The sequence below is a fragment of the Acinonyx jubatus genome, chromosome C2 (genome assembly GCF_027475565.1).
Source record: "Acinonyx jubatus isolate Ajub_Pintada_27869175 chromosome C2, VMU_Ajub_asm_v1.0, whole genome shotgun sequence".
Classification (NCBI taxonomy): Eukaryota; Metazoa; Chordata; class Mammalia; order Carnivora; family Felidae; genus Acinonyx; species Acinonyx jubatus.
The window spans coordinates 112,959,102-112,964,208 of NC_069384.1; the positions used below are offsets into that span (position 1 = coordinate 112,959,102).

General features: G+C 42.9%; 1 pseudogene; it reads right to left on the reverse strand.

The window, feature by feature from the left end:
- Nucleotides 1–1,572: 1,572 nt before the first annotated feature.
- LOC128315279 (60S ribosomal protein L37a-like) lies at nucleotides 1,573–1,878 on the reverse strand (annotated as a pseudogene).
- Between the last annotated feature and the right edge of the window lie 3,229 nt (nucleotides 1,879–5,107).

Consider the following 5,107-nt stretch of genomic DNA (forward strand, 5'->3'; position numbering starts at 1 on the left):
AGCAATAATTTTGCCATGGAGACCAATAACCTCTGTTAATAATCCACCAACACAGGCAAGACACTCACATTGTTGCAATCGAACACAGGGCTGGAACAAACAGCATTTAGAATTTGTGCACCTTTAATCTGTCAATGTCACTACCCAGATAAGGAAATATTTCCCCCAGGCTCTTCGTAATCACTGTATAATTGAGTTGCATCCTAAAATCATGTCTCACAAGTACTTAATGGTCTACAGTGTGTGTCTTTTTGTTTCCACTGAAAGCCTGGAATGCAAAAGAATTATCCAAAAGAGCTTCTGTTTTCCTCAATACGAAAATAACAATTTGATGGCCTCATTGCGTATCACTGGACCCAGACCTACAAAAATTTTTTAAAGGATAAAATCAGAATGATTATTATTTTTTTCAAGTTTGTTTATTTATTTGTAGCACACAAGTGGGGGTAGACACAGAGAGGGAGGGAGAGAGACAATCTCAAGCAGGCTGCACACAGCACAGAGCCCGATACAGGGCTTAAACCCACAAAGCGTGAGATCATGACCTGAGCCAAAGTCAGACGTTTAACCGACTGAGCCACCCAGGCGCCCTGCAAAGAGGACTTTAAATGCTCCTCATCTTCCGTGAAGAGGATATCATGCCCCTCTATAGGTGAAGACACTCAGGCTCAGACAAGTAAAGTACATTTTGCAAGGTCATTCCAGCGTAATAAGGCAAGGAGCTAAGATTATAAATCAAGATGCTATGTTGCCGAAACCTGGGCTATGGTCTCCCTAATAGATGTTCCTTTTCAGAAATTTAAAAAAAAAAAAAAAAGATTATCTTTTCAATATAAACAATAGAATGTCACTATGTGCAAAGTATATGGAAACAGTGGGACATACTTCCTTCTGAACAATAATTTTGATTTTGTCCCCTTATTACAAACCCTGTAAGTATTCATTTATTTAGGTTAAAAAGTCAGATATACAGACAAACAGAAGGATGAAAAGGAGAACCAACTGTGCTCCCACCACCAACAGATAAGGACTGTTACCACTTTTCTGGAAGTTATTTTCCAACACTCCAAGCAGGTGCAGATGTGCTTTATTTATAACCCTCCAGTTTTTGACAGGGAGTCTTGAGAGTAATCCCACAGAAGAAGACAAGGTTCTAGAAATGTAAGCCTTGAATTAATCATGATTGATGCCACCTTGAAGCTAGGCAGCCCCCTCACCCCCCACCCCCTGGGTCCTGGAAACCTTCTTTCTTTTGCCAGGGCCTTTGGTCCCTACAATTTCCCATCATGGCATTTGAATAACACTAGTCAACACAACCTTGACATCCTAGACTTTTCAGACTAGCAACCGGAATTGCTGGTCTACACCGTCTGAGAAAATAGATGCTAGTAAAGGGTGCTGTGCACCACACCTCAGCTTCCTTCCACAGTTTTCTTTCCAATAAAAATTAGAAGGATTTTTAATTTCCAAGTCTTTTGAGAAAGCAAGATTAATGCAACAAAAATTGGAACATCTAGTTAATAAATTTAACAACAAGCCAAAGTAATTTTGTTATGTGAATTTCCCGTTTATTATAGGCTAGCTAACAATGTTTCAAATGGTAGAATTCCTACTGGTCTTCCAACTTCTTCAGTTGTCTGATGGCTGACTTGACTGTGACCGCAGAAGTGGTTTTGTATGTCCAGGGACCACTGCCTATCGTTTTCATGCACAAACTGCAATGCCAGATCCCCACAGCTTGTCTTTTCATCTTGGTTTTGCCACAGAAAGGGCAAGCGTGCTTGGCCTGCTGGCTTACTTCAGTCTTCTTCACCATTTCCTGAGGGAGGCACCATAACGGATCCCATAATTACTGACCTTCTTGGTATGTTTAGCCATGTCGCCACAAACTAGGTCTGAGCCCAGACAGTCCTTTCACAATTTTTGAGAAGTTGTGGCACATGAGTAACTGTGAGGGAGAGGGCTGAGGTCGTTTATTTCCTGTGTGGAGAAGAGGAAACGCTGATAGTCACTTTTCTGGAATGCTCTGGCCATTGAGACTTCAACACTTGGAGGATGACTAACTCATTTATTGTTCAGCTATTAATTGCGCCTTCAGACCTGCAAGCAGGAAGTGGAACACCTAATCTGGAGAAAAGTGGGGGGAGGGAGGCAGAAATTTACCCCAGGAAGGGATGGGGGTCACCAACAGACTGCTCTAGGCACTAGAAAAAAATGTTGTGAGATTCTGGCACTTGTTCTTGTGACACTCAAGCTTGATGGTTTGTTGCTTGCTCTCTGTTGAGCAGTGAAGCCCTTAAGCCAAAAAAGCCCAAGACCTCTTTTTCATAAAGAGTGGGGGAGTTGAGACTGCGTCCCATTTTGGATCCAGTCCTGTAAAAAGACCTCAGAAGTGAAAGCAGATGGCAGCTCTGGGAGGGACATAAAGACAGTAGAGATCTTTGCAGAAAGAATACAAGGATGCAAACATCCTTCAGTGGCAGTCTTGGACTTCACCCTCTGGGAGGTTTGACTGCTGGAGATTAAGCAGCAGGAAGTCCAGGGGTTCCTCTCTGTGATGAGACAATGAGCACAGGAGTAGGAGATATTTTCCAGGTGACTGATCACCTGCTGGGGTGTGCACAATACTTAGGCGAAGCGTACTACTGTTTCTCAGCCTGCTAAACTTCTTTGCCTTGCAATGGATGAAGAATCATCAATTCAGTGGAATGCAACCAGTGTGTTTGAAGTGCCCACAATGTGTCCACCAATATGCCGAGTGCTGTCCTGATGAACAACAACAATAAAAATCTGACTTACTTTCTGTCCTCCATGGTATTACAACCTCTTACTTGAGACAAGAGACAATGGAAATCATGCACAGAGAGTATAAGAATTAACTGCTCCTTAGCAGAAGAACTAGAATAGGCTCTTCTGCTTCTCGGAAAGGAGATCACTCTCATTTATTTATTCATCTAGCACATCAGGGAGAATATGAGGGGCTGACACACTCATATTCAGGTGTTAACAGTTTAGCTCCCCATCTTTGCTTGCCTACATTAATTGAAACGGCTCCTGAAATGTGATTTCCAAAAGGAGAAAGAAATGACGGAAAATATTAGTGGGCATTGCATGTAACAAGAATTACAGCCATTTTATGAAAGTTTTATAATGTGCGTGTAGATAATGGGTAATAACGCAACATGTTTAATTTACTTACAGATCTCCAAAAGGGATGCTTGGGTGGCTCAGTCGGTTGAGCATTTGACTTCAGGTCAGGTCATGATCTTACAGTTGGAGAATTTGAGCCCCACATCGTGCTTACTACTGTCAGCTCAGAGCCTGCTTTAGATCCTCCGTCTCCCTCTCTCTGCCCTTCCCCTGCTTGTGCTGTCTCAAAAATAAATAAACATTAAAAATAATAATAAGGATCAAAAACATTTTAAGAGCCAATGCTAATCTGATCTAATATGCTCTTGCCTAAAACCCTCAGGAGCCTCCCATGACTCTCATACCTTAAACCCATCCCTCTCTAATTTGCCTTCCTGCCAAATCAAGTCAATCATCTTCTTGCTTTCTTCTCTGCTCCCTTCACCTGCTTCCCTCTTCCACATCTCTAGGACTTAGTTCAGTGGTCCCTCCTTCCAAGAAGTCTTGTTGTACCAGAAAAGTGTTTCATAGTCAAGGTATGTTTGTAAAAATCTAGATAATACAAAGTTAAATAGACTTCTGAATGGCATAACTTTTTAGGGCTTGTAATTGGCAAATGCACTTGTAATTATCGAAGGAAAGTTAAGAAATGTAGTGTCCAGTGTGTCCAAAACTTCACCATGCACAGCACTCTTCTGTTTTGGCACATCCTGAAGGACTAGGTTACCCAGAACATCCTTGGGAAACTTGGAGCTTGTTCATTTCCCAAGTGTTTGTGAAGGAATCTGTGTTAGCAGGGAGAAGGTGAGGGGTCATTTGAGGGAAAGAAAGGGTAACAAGTGAAAGTTGAAGATGGGATGAAGCGTGGTTTGGGGGAGCTGGATCATGCAGAGGGGCGTGAGTTGGGATCAGGACTGGAAACCAGTTCAGCCTCCACTGTCCTGAGGGATGGGAGATAGCTGGCCTGCAGGAAGGCAGTAGCTAATCTTAGGTGGAATGGTAAACTCTAGTCCTTCATACTTGGGGTCATTTCAACATGTGTGCTCTAAAAGGGGCCCGTGTCCTGGTTGAGATGAGACTATAAAAGGTCCAGATGGCCTGGAGACTAGATGACATGGGGCCCACTCTCAGACTTCTCTGTCTCAGAAAGCTAATAAGAGTTGTCATCCAAGCTTAACAGGAGACAAATTTTACAGAGCAATTGCTATGTGTTGGGCACTAGTCTAAGGGCTTTGCGTTACTACTTGTTTAATCTTCAGAGCAACCTGCTAAGGTAGGTATTGTAATTATTGTCCCTACTTTAAAGGTGAGGAAACCAAAACAACTAGTAAGTGTTGTTCTAGTTATCTATCAAGGTATCATAAGGCACGTTAGAGCTTTGTATTTGGAATAGCAACCGTTTTATTATGCATATCATGATTTTGTAGGTGAGGAATCAACTGGGTGATTCTTCTGTCCCAGGTAGTGTTGACTGGGGTTATTTGCTCTTATTCAGCTGAAGACTGCATTGCATTGGTCTGTAGGGCCCATGAAGGCTTCACTCACCTGCCAGGTGCTTTGATGGGAAGGGCTGTAAGACTGGGCTCAATGGGGCCCTCACCTCCCCCTTTAGTTTTAGGGTTCTTCTTGTGGTCTCTGTAGCAGTGTAGTCAGATTTTTCATGGTGGCTTAAGGATCTAAGAGACAAGAAAGTGGAAGCTGGGCCAGAAACTGGGACAGGTCTCCTTTTATTATATCCCCTTGGTCAGAATTGTCAGAGTCATCTCAGATTCAGTGGAAGGGGCACAGACCTCATCTCTCCAGGAAAGATGGCCACAAAGTCTTTGATACTTTAAATTGTCACAATGGTCGAGGTAGGATTTGAACCCAGGAAGTCTGGCTCCAGAGACTGTGCTCTTAACTACCACAGTGTAAAATCTCGGTAACCCAAACTGGCATCTACTCTTACATTATCACAAGGAAGGCTGCCTGTGTGGAT